Source organism: Panthera onca, chromosome D1 (assembly GCF_046562875.1).
Source record: "Panthera onca isolate mPanOnc1 chromosome D1, mPanOnc1 haplotype 2, whole genome shotgun sequence".
NCBI classification, from domain to species: Eukaryota; Metazoa; Chordata; class Mammalia; order Carnivora; family Felidae; genus Panthera; species Panthera onca.
This window is the reverse complement of record NC_138348.1, coordinates 95,636,638-95,648,855: the sequence shown is the minus strand read 5'-3', so window position 1 is coordinate 95,648,855 and position 12,218 is coordinate 95,636,638. Positions and strand designations below refer to the sequence as shown.

Here is a 12,218-nt window from a genome sequence, read left to right as displayed (position 1 = left end):
GAAGGGAAAAGAAACATCCCTCCTAATTATTTCCACTCTAGATGTGTCAAAAAGATAGTTGCAAAGAACATGGAAAATTTCATAATCCCCACTGTTACATAAACATTTTCTCATAGCTTGTTTCAGAGTTTGGAAGTGAACAGAAACTACTTCTCAGCCCCATTACATGATGGAAGAATCGCAGGCCCAAAGAAGTCAAGTAACTTGACCATCGTCCCGCAGCTCAAAACAGGGGCTTGGTTCTCTGGCTCTAGGTTTCTCTAAGACTATTCTGTCTGGCTTGACTCTTGTTTGGAATAAAATGCTAGGCAACAGAGCCCCCACAGGCAGCCTGTTGGCAGAAACCTGCTCCTGTTGGGGGTGAAAGTGTTGAACCCCAATTGCTAAGAATAGCTCAAAGCACCTTGGAAGGAGTGCTGGTTTCTAAAGAAATCCCCGCTTGGAGAATGTTCCTCCTTCTCCCCGGCCCATCTGTCGTTATGTGTCTCAGGCTATGCATCAGAGATCGTGCAATATATGGAAACATATTGAAGGTATTATATATGTCAGAGTCGTCTTCTCTCATATTTCCATTAAAAGCTCTCAGCTATGCCAAAACTTTCTCATTCCCAAATGAGGTACATTTCAGTAAATGAGATGATGGATAGAACTTAAAGAATCCTCTAAGGAAGAGACAGAGCTACAAAAAAGACAGGGAGAACTTGCCAAAAAAGAAAAAAAAAATTACAGGCAATCTTAGAAGAATGGCTTTATTTCTCTGGTGATATACGGTCTTTGAAGGCATAAAAAAAAAAACAAAACCCTGCGATGTACAATTTCAATTCATGTCACTTTCCTCGCTTCTTTTTCTAAACTAGACCACGAAGATCAGAGGACCAAAGGGTGGACAGAAGTGAGTCTATGTGGGCACGTGGGAGTGTGGCCATAACGTGCATGGACGCTTTCATGATGGTGGGATCCCGTCTCTTGGAAGGAATGTAAAGATTCAACAAACGTTCACTTCCAAATCTTTTGCAGCCTTAACTAACGGCCTCAGAGTTTTACGATACACATTTAAGCTTCAAAGAAAGTTTTTGCTTCGGGGAAGACCATTCTCCAACAAATACAGAGTTTTTTATTCACTGAATTCCCACTCGGTTTGGGACGCAACGTGAGGGACTGGAAAATCAGTTGTGACCGAGAGAGACCCAGTCCTGCCCTCATGGGGATTATATTCTACTGAGAAAGCCTCCTGGAGATCATGTCTTCAGGCCAGTTTGTAACATATCTGTCAACGAGATCCTGTCCTGGAAACGGGATGTAGTAGCTGGCCTCCTCACATCTCTCGGTCTCTAGATCGCCTCAACACCCACCACGTGGAACCTTCCCGAGGCCTGAGTCTCTCTGTGACAACCCAACTGCCAGAAAAGAGCAGCATAAACTATGTGGGTCCTTCCTCTTCCCATTCACCCGAAATGGCTCTTGCCACAAATGCCTTAGTAATTACTAACCCCTGGTTACTGTGCAGTTTTTCTCTGGCTTGATCTTACTCCGTCATCCTCTAATGACCCCTTCCTTTGCATACACCCAGCACTGTGGTGTACCTCCACTTAGTACATGCTCAGTAAATACAATGTAGGATCCAAACAGTAGATGACACAAAGAAACAGAAACGGCAGCTTTTATATTCGAGATGTGAGATGTGCTCCATTTTTTAAACCGTCCCTTATTCTGGATGGTACAACTAACACTATTAAAACAAACGCATGCGACACGCTGTCACACGAGCAATCGCTTTGTTACTCTGGAACTCGCCACTCTGCTCATTTGATGACTCTTTACCCTCCACCTTGATCCTCGAATTCAATGGCTTTCTACTGGAGACGTCACCAGTGCTCCTTTGAGCATATCAACGTGTGTGTGGTTTGTTTACCGACCCTCCAAGGATGCTTAGAACGCAGCCATAGACAGAGCACCCGAAATGCTAACAAAAACAAAATTGGTCCCCCCAGTTTAGTTTGAAGGCACCAGAAGATATTTGCTGGTGGTATTCATACTTTTCAAACCTTCCTCTGGTTCTAGAATCTGTCTTCCTCTCACACCTTCCTGAAGTGTTCTGACCTCTCCCCCGGGTGTGTGAAGGTCAGATACCTAATCTCCCCTTCTCTCTCTCACTAGCCTTTATGACATGACTTTTGTGCAAATAATCAACTGACCGCATAACCCGAAGTTCGGTGCCCTCTGTACTTGATGGAAGGGCCAGTAGTCTATCCAATTCATATCTATCTTCAATAAACCAACTTCTCACTGTCATAACCCTATTTTATATTGAAGCAGAAGTTGTCCTAATTAACACTACCGCTGGATGCATTTAGCCTGACTCAGGGTCTGTAAGTTTAATTTAATTTTTTTCTTGCTACTACACTAATAGAGACAAAGTTACATCATTTTAAAAATGCCTCAGTATCCCTTTCATTTTTCATTCTGGAAATAAGTAAATGGTTTTAAACCATTCTTCATTCTGAGTTCCAAAGACCTTGGCTGACCATCCTCAGATCCACACAGCACCCTCCTAGCTGTTCGTTCTTCCAAAGAATTCAGACAGGTTTCTTCCTCCTAAGACAGCAGTAACAACATTCCTTTCCTACCTGGGGGTGGGGAGGAGGAGGGGGCTGCAAATTCTAAGAAGTTTCAAAACCATCATCTTTCATATGGAAAAGTCATCCTTACACCCATTTTATAGATAAGAAAGCTGATCTCAAGTTCAAAGACGTGCTCAAATTAAAGTCGCCGGAAAGTGACGTACAAGGAGGCAATCCCAGGTCTTTCCACATCTCAGTCCAGAGACCTTCCCACCCCACACAGTCCTCTCTCCACGCTCTCTTGGTCCGCCTCTGGTGTTCAGAACAGGCTTTGTCCCTAACACACAGGATGCTGAGGAAAAGAAAGCATCTTCCTTTCTTCCCTGTAGACTGACCAACCTCTAGGAATTCCTTTCAAATTTGGAGGAAGAAGACATATCTAAAGCAAAGACCTAAGGGGAATTTTTTTTTCCTACGCGTGCCTTCTTAAGAATTCTACTTCCTGGGAAATAGTAACCATTTCTCAAATGCTATCCCGTGCTTGGCATAGGTGTGAAGGTTCGACGTAATTTATACTCACTGAGGAATAAAACCTCAGACACTATGTTGCTAGGGGAGATGGTGTTAGGAAGGAAGGCAGACCCCAGAATCTCCTGTCTCATCACTAGGCACCTGCCCAACTGGGCTACAAAATTTCCAGCATTCTCAGCTGTCTGATGCACTCCCACACTGGAAAGAAAAGCCCTGAGCCAGAGTCTGTAGCACCTGCACACTGATGGCTTCCCTGGAAGCAGCCACACTCCCCCCTCGACCTCAAGATCTCTCCCTCTGACAGGTCACACAGCAGAAACGCTCCTGATCAAAGAGCGGAAACTCTGATTCGTGATTGCGTCTCATTCATTTCTGGGTCTTTAGTGCCTTGCTCAGTGCCTCAATACATAGAATTGAAATTAAACCTTGTGGGAAGAACATTACAATTTAACTTTCTTGGCCAAAAGTTTTCTGCCTCAGGTGAATTAGGCCACCACCTACTACCTGGCCAGTACAGGGCTTCCTTCGGTCTGAGACCCTAAGCCCATCACATAATAAAACCCTCTCAAACCAACATAGGGACACAGACCGTCCTAGATGATGAGAAACATAAGAGTTCTGATGACCAAATGCACCGGGTAGACTTTGTTTGTATCTTGATTCAAACAAATTAACTGAAAAAGCCACTTGGGGACAAATGGGAAAATTTGAATATGGATGGGATATGTCAAAGAAAGATTATTGTGGGTGGGATGGCTTTGTGTTATGTAAAAAAAAAAAAAAAAATACACTTTCTAAATTTTTTTAACATTTATTTATTTTTGAGAGAGAGAGAGAGCACAAGCAGGAGAGGGGCAGAGAGAGACACACACACAGAAGCCGAAGCAGGCTCCAGGCTCCAGGCTATCAGCATAGAGCCTGACGCGGGGCTCGAACCCACGAACTGTGAGATCATGACCCGAGCCGAAGTCAGATGTTTAAGTGACTGGGCCAGCCAGACGCCCCAAGAAAATACACTTTGTAAATGCTATGATACCTGGGATTTCCTTCAAAATACTTTAACCAAAAAAAAAAAGGTTAAAATCTAAATGATTGATAGATTATGGATATACGGTAAACTATTCTCTTTACTTTTAAGCCTGTTTGGGATTTTTCTTAATAAGCAACTTTTAGGGGCGCCTGGGTGGCTCAGTCGGTTGAGCATCCGACTTCAGCTCAGGTCATGATCTCACAGTTCGTGAGTTCGAGCCCCGCGTCGGGCTCTGTGCTGACCACTCAGAGCCTGGAGCCTGCTTCTGCTTCTGTGTCTCCCTCTCTCTCTGCCCCTCCCCTGTTCATGCTCTGTCTCTCTCTGTCTCAAAAATAAATAAACGTTAAAAATAAATAAATAAATAAAAAATTTAAAAAAAAATTAAAAAATAAGCAACTTTTACAGGAATGCAAAGCAGTCACTCATTACAACGTGACAATATTCTGCCTTTACTGACAAAAGCATAACTTTCATATATGATCCAACATGAATGCACACATATTCTCACATACTCTCTTGGAAGTAACTGGTGTTTCTAGATATTTCACATGCAAGTTCACTGAAGTGGAAATTTCGATAGCAAGAGCAATTAAATGTGTTTTTAGGGGCGCCTGGGTGGCTCGGTCGGTTGAGCATCCGACTGGCTCAGGTCACGATCTCGCGGTTTGTGAGTTCGAGCCCCACGTCGGGCTCTGTGCTGACAGCTCAGAGCCTGGAGCCTGCTTCGGATTCTGGGTCTCTCCATCTCTCGTCCCCTCCCCTGCTCATGCTCTGTGTCTCTCTGTCTCTCAATAATAAATAAACGTTAAAAAAAAATTTAATGTGTTTTTGGTATGTACTGAAATAAAATAGAAAGCTTGTATCATTCTACTGCAAGAATGTCTCCTCCAATCTGCTTTAATCAATCAGTGTATACCACTGACCGATTTCAGACCAGCTAGACTGCAAACAAATTCACTCCCTCAAAAAAAAAACAAAAAAACCCAAATCAACAATTCCCCGATCACATGCCAGTCACACAGACAGCCGGTTTGCCATTGCAGAACCACTGGAACTCTAAGTATTGCTTTCATTAGATTTAGGAAACATTTAGGGTTCCTCCCGTGAATCAGACACTATTATATGCCCTTCCCAAATCATAACTCGTTGCATTACTAACAGCAACCCTTGAGGTAAATGCTATTTTGATCTCCCAGTTTACAGATGAGCAAACTGAAGTACCGAGAGGCTAAATATCAGAGATTTTAGCGGAAGAGTTGGGATTTGAAGCCAGGTAGCCTGGCTTCCAGAGTCAGCACTTAAGCACCGTGGCATGGTGCCTCTCATTAGAGTGATTAATAGTCACTGATGGGCTACTTTTTAAATAAAAGTGAAAGATCACCCAATCTTAGCAACCTACGATATTTTCTTAAACATCCACGAGTTGTAGGGAACACAACAGAGGCAGAATCGGAATCGGGTATCCTAAGATAGAATCCACTGTCTTTTAGAGAACTGAACTTCCTCAAGTATACGACTTCTCTCCAGGGCTCCCCAGCCCTAGAACCACATTTACCTTCACTCTTGTCCCCTTCTCTCCAGGCTGTTTTCCTCTCCCTGTCTGGCCAGCGAACTCCTATTTGGAAAACCAGCCCTATCAGCATTGCCCCTCAAGATTTGACCCCAACTTTGGACTGGAGGCATTGGTCTCACCTTCCTCTGCATTTCTGTAGTCCTAGCTCCCCATTATATCATAGCTCGCATGGCGTTTCAGGTGGCTGTTTTTTACCCCATCTCACAGTAGTTTAGGGGATCCTCAGAAAGAGAAACCGTCTTCACCTTCATTGTTACTGGCATCTGGTAAACCTCCTGGCTTGGAGTAGGGCCTTGGCAAATATTTATTTGTTCACTCTGTCTCGTCGTACATCAGGGTCATCTGACTACCCTGCGGATATTTCTGCCCTAACGCTTTAAGAACCTTGACCATGACTCTGTGTATCGAGCTTATTTTCACCATCAGGCTAAGCTCCTTGGGGACAGGGGAGGGTGGCACTACTTTCTTGGGTCTCTCACAGCACCTACCACAGTGCCTTGCTCATGGTCACTGTTCAAAGAGAACCAATTACCAACATTAATTATTGTTCCCCTATAGATATCGCAAGTGCCAACGGCTAAAGGTCCAGTCGGTGGAATGATAGACCAAATATTTGTGACATTTTTCTAAAGAAAAAAGGAGGTCTTTAGCCCAAGAATGGGACGTCAAGCCTCTGGAAGGGGATTGCAGCCATCTTGACACTTGTCTCCTTCGGTCATGGCTGCCGCCCTTTAGAATTTTTTCAGTGGAACTGAGATGAGAGGCCACAGGTATAAGCAGGAGCCTTTTTCTTCGTGAGAACACAACCACATAAAAATAAGCACAAAAGATTATCTTGGGAGATGATGATACCAAAAAAACTAAGAGTATGTGGAAAAACCACTTACAGCGCAGCTGCTCTAGGATTGGGCTCAGATGAAACCCGGTCAAATCCTAACCACTATCTGACATCAACAGTCTTGTCATTTCTTGGTGCTCGAGATACAGCAAAACAGAAAGCAAAATGGGGAGGGGGAGAGATCATAATTCATTCATGCTGTGGTTCATTTCCGTACCGAACGTAACCACCAGAGTGAACTGTAGTTTTGAGAAAATATGTATTAACCCATCCATTTCACTTACTTAGTCTTACTTTTTTTTAATGTGGTTACCATAAAATTTAACAAAACACACATGGCTCACATTAGTTGCTTGTGTTACATGCCTATTGGGTAAGGCTACTATAAACTACAAGCCAGCAGAAACCCAATCAGACGTAGCTTATGCTGTAAATTGTCTTCCCTGAACCCCTTCCCCCACCCACGTGCAGCTACAATGGTCTAGGAGCTGCTTTAAGTACGCGGAATGCAATTCACCGCAGCAGAAACTGGGAAAATCATAGCCAAGGCTAAATGGAACGAAGTTGCTACAGCGCGGAGAACGCAAAAAGAATAGAAAATTCTGAAACCATTCCCTTCTGACCCTGGAAATCAGAGACGCGACGGCCACTGAAGACCCATGCTCAGACAAAGACCACCTCTTCTCAGCTCAACTCTACCATATTCAGCTCACTGACGAAGAACCCCCCGCCCCCTCCAAGGCATCCTTCGAGCTCCCTGTCCTCAGGAGACACTAAAGCATTACAGAGCTTGGTAATGGGAGACAGACATTCCTTCTGTTACCACACTCGGGTAGTTGCTAAAGGTCATTGATATCTGCAGTAAATTTCCACTGGCTCTGTATGGAAGGAATGGTAGTCTTTGGTCCTTTCAAACGAGGAGGTATCATTTATTTCTTATGTTTCCATTAAAAGCACAAGAGGGGAAGTCCCAGAGGGAATCATACTTACGAAATAGAAAGCGATTATCTTTCTTTTTACTCCAACTTCCAAGACGAGGAGGAAAATTCATTGATGAGTATTTATGAACTAATGAGGAAAGAGCACTTCAAAAAGGAAAATGGCTCTGAAAAGCACTACATTATTCTGATTGCAGAAAATGGAGACTGAAGAGAAAGGGCACTCTATAAAATGTCCTCTGCAATTGGATCCGTCTCTCATGGGCCTCTCAGATTCCTTTGTCCCTCCCACGATAATAACTTGTCTTCATGGCCATAGCCAAGAACACATTCTTTGTTTGGTTACATAAGCGTCTAAAAATAGCAATTTATCATGGAAATGCTAAATGACCCTTGAAGATAGTGTTTTGATGGGCTATTAAGTTATGGCAGTGCGTATTTTTTGATACGTATGATAATTAAAGATAAAAATCATTTTTGAGGCTTTTCCAACCTTAAAAGTACATCAATTTCACGCTTTGGGCATTTTTCTCTTAAAAAACACGAAGCAAAGTTTCCCCGTGGTCAAAAGTAGTTTGACCATAGATATGGAAATGAATGTTTTCCTCATTAATGAGATTTAATGGGGAAAAAAAAAAAGAAGGCTAATTCAAAGTATAATTTTTTTTTCTGTCTGTCTAGCAAGGTTTGATAAATGAATTCAAAGTAAAAGAACCAGAGGAATGAGCTGGCAGAATATTTAAAGGGAACCTAACAATGCACTGCTCGTTTCTTAAATCTAGCACCGTAAAACTCCGAGTCCCAAGAGATAATCTAACTGGTGTCTCGCTAAGACCAGAGAGGTTAAGATGCCTGCCAAAGTTGCACAGCCAGGTTGCAGTCCTCCGTCCGGGATCACATATTCATTATCATTCTCCGGGACACCAAGTGAATAAATGAAAAGAGCACCTAAAACAGAACTTGAGGACTCGTGGAGGTACAGAAAACCAAGACGACGCTACTGCCTTCAGAAAAAAACGTACAGAAGTCGAGGAGACGTTTCTTCACAAAACTCAGCCAATGATCAAGACCATGTAAAGAGTCAGAAAGCTTTCCTATATAGTAAACTTATTCAGGTGTGGGTTTTCTGCAGAATTCTTTTCACTGAGGTGAAAGGCACAGAAAATGCACATAAAATTAACCACTTTCTTTCTGGTTGTTTATTTTGTGTGTGTGTGTGGTTTTTTTTTAAGTTTATTTTTGAGAGAGAGAATGCGGGGGCTGCCGAGAGAGAAGGAGAGAAAACCCCAAGCAGGCTCTGCAGTTTCAGCCCAGAGCCTGATGTGGGGCTTGATCGTATGAACCATGAGATCATGACCTGAGCCAAACTCGGATGCTTAACCGACTCAGCCACCCAGGCGCCCCTGAAATTAACCATATGCAAGTGAACGCTTCTGTGATATTTAGTACATTCTCCATGTGGTGCTGTATCGGATTCGAATACATTTTGATCATCCCCAAAGAAAGCCCCACGCCCATTATGCTGCTACTCCCTGTTTCCCGCTCCCCCCCACCCCCCCAGCCCCTGGCAACCACCAACCCACTCTCTGTTTCTATGGATTTACCAATTCTGGATACTTTATATAAACAGAACCATACAATACATGATCTTTTGGGACTGGTTTCTTTTACTCAGCAGAATGCCCTTGACATTCATCCACACCGTTCCCTGTGTTAGTGCTTCACTCCTTTTTACGGCTGAATAATATTCCATTGTGTGTCTGTAGCACAGTTTTGCCAACTCCTGATCCGTACGTAAATATTTGTGGGAATTTTTGATCTCCAGTGCTCTCTGAGCATCCCACCCTCAATTAACACTCTTAAGAGCCCTCACTTAGAAGCCAGTCATTCCCTGTTCAGCAAAAGAGGTCACAGCCTGGGGAGCCCGGGGGGCTCAGTCGGTTGAACATTCAACTTTGGCTCAGGTCATGATCTCACGGTTCATGAGTCTGAGCCCCACAACAGGCTCTCTGCGGTCAGTGAAGAGCCTGGTTAGGATCCTCTGTCCCCCCGCCCCTCTCTCTATCCCTCCCCTATTCATTCTCTCTCTCTCTCCAAAATAAATAAGCATTAAAAAAAAAATGGGAAGCTGTGTTTATACCGCACTAAGTCAGTGTCACAACTTTCTTTGTCTAACCTGTTCTATTCCACAGACCACTTCTAACAACGACCCTGTGCACGGAGTATTATCATCACCGTCTTTATTTTGTAAGTGAGGAATCCACTGTCACAGCCGGTAAGTGGCGGAAGCAGGACGGGACCCCCTCCGTCTCCAGCCACCCAGCACTGGAGGTCCTCCAGAGACCCACACTAACCAAGTCGTAACTCACTCCATTGATGATACAATGTTTCTATAAAACTAAACTTGGAAGAAGGGTCTGCACATTCAGAGCCAAGAAAAGCCTCGGGGTACCTGGGTGGCCCGGTCGGTTAGGCATCTGACTTCGGCTCAGGTCATGATCTTACAGTTCGTGGGTTCGAGCCCCGCGTCGGGCTCTGCGCTGACAGCCCAGAGCCTGGAGCCTGCTTCGGATTCTGTGTCTCCCTCTCTACTCCTCCCCTGCTCATGCTCTGTCTCTGTCTCTCTCAAAAATAAACATTAAAAAAAATTAAAAAAGAAAAGAGAAGAAAAGCCTCAAGTCCTAACCAAGCTGAACTGTAAATATATGTTCGTAAGTCAGCCCCCTACGGTTCATAAGGCAATTTCCCCAACAAAGCTTTTCCCAATTGTATAAACGGTTTGTAGGTTTTCGTATTAGCCCAGCAAAAACCTAACCCATCGTGTAGCAGATCTTCATCACCATTGCATCATCAGACTCAAAATTCACATGGTCTGTTGTCTTTATGACACGCTACGTTCCGACCCGAGAGTGGAGGTATTTGCAACTCAGAGCCCCGTTGCTGTCTGCACACAGGCCAGCCCCCCCCCACTTCGCTTTGTGCCAACAGTTGTGGAAACTCCAGGAGCGGTGAGATGAGGAGGCTTCCCTCAAAGAGGTTCCCAGGCACGTCTCCAAAGAAGAACAGGACCCGATACGGGAGCTGGACGTACTCTCAGAGCACAGAGGCAGGACGTTCAGGAAGGGTTAGGGCGAGGTGGGACAGAGCAGAGACAAGGTGTGTATCTGGCATTTTCGTGGTGAGCTGTAGGTGAGTTCCAAATCATAGCCCCCAGTAAGTTTTGATGGTAAGTGGAAACACGCTGGAACATTCTATCATTCTGATAGCATAGATCGTTGAGAGAACACCAGTTGTCCCCACGTCCGAAGAGCTCAAAAGAATACAGGGCACATTCTTTCCCGGACAGTACGCTTGAGTTCACAAAACACCTTTCCGCCCACCGTCTCTCGAGGTTCAACACGACAACTCCGTGAGTTAGGACAGATGCTAACAGACCCATTTTACAGATGCAGAAATCGATTGTTAACAGTTACATGTTGTAGCCACACAACTCATAAGCTGTGGAACCCATACGCAAATTCAGGCTTTCTTAAAAAACAATCTGCGTTGGGGCGCCTGGGTGGCTCAGTCGGTTAAGCGTCCGACTTCGGCTCAGGTCATGATCTCGCGGTCCGTGAGTTCGAGCCCCGCGTCAGGCTCTGTGCTGACAGCTCAGAGCCTGGAGCCTGTTTCGGATTCTGTGTGTCATCTCTCTGCCCCTCCCCCATTCATGCTCTGTCTCTCTCTGTCTCAAAAATAAATAAACATTAAAAAAAAACAAAAAAACAACAATCTGTGAGTCCTGAGTTCTCTCTGGAACAACATGCTACTTCAGGCCAACTTCAAGGGAGGTGTCGGTATCCTAAACCTGCTTGCAGAAAGGAAAGGAGCAGAGAAATAAAACTTGCCCCTGGCGAGGGAAACAGCGAAACGCAGCCTCGCACACTGTTGATGCGGAAGCGACTATGACTTTCTCTGGAGCGTTTATTTTGTGGCGCATCCCTCCCCTCTCAAAAATCCTAAGTCCCGAGACAAAGGTTACCTCACAGGTGGCGGGAATGCAGTCTGCCACATATAAAGGAAGAGAAGAAGATTCTTTTCAAAGGCCAGATCCTCTCAAACCAAACCAACTTCAGCTATCCCAGGGATATTTACAGTTACTCTTAGTCCTATGCACTGGACTTTTTTAATTTGGCTCCAAGATTATCCCTTCTTTTTTTTTTTTTTTAAGTTTGTTTTTTTTTTTTTTTTTTTTTGAGAGAGAGAAAGGGAGAGAGAACGAGCGGGAGAGGGGCAAAGAGGGAGAGAGAGAGGGAGAATCCCAAGCAGGCTCCACACGTGCAGAGCCCAACATGGGGCTCAATCTCCCAAACCATGAGATCACAAACCTGAGCCAAAACCAAGAGTCGGACGCTTAACCGACTGAGCCACGCAGGCACCCCTTTCCCTTCTTCTTTAGGTTCCTGGACTGTCTGGAGTTTATAGACATGAACTCCATTAGCCAGCCTCACAGCAAACTGCTATTCTAATGCCCAGCCCAGGGTATATTATAATTGATGATAACACATGTGGAGATAGTTGATTTTATTCCCTCCAAAGAGTGACAGAGAAGCTGCATGCGCGTCGGGGTGGGGTTGGAGGCTAGTATATGAGATGAATGGTTTACCCTTCTTCCCAAGGCTTTATCACACCTCAGACGGACTGACGGTAGGCATGAATCATACAAGTGGATGTTTCGTAGCCTGCATGTTTGGTTCAGCTCTGATTC

The 12,218-nt window shown here is 44.5% G+C and overlaps 1 long non-coding RNA gene across 1 annotated transcript in view; it reads right to left on the bottom strand.

Annotated features, from left to right (window-relative positions):
• LOC132661011 (uncharacterized) overlaps positions 1–8,519 on the bottom strand; it is a 141,475-nt gene extending 132,956 nt beyond the window's left edge. The window contains exon 1 of the long non-coding RNA XR_014135315.1: positions 7,524–8,519. This is a non-coding gene — a long non-coding RNA (uncharacterized LOC132661011). The remainder of the gene's footprint in view (positions 1–7,523) is intronic.
• Positions 8,520–12,218: the final 3,699 nt, after the last annotated feature.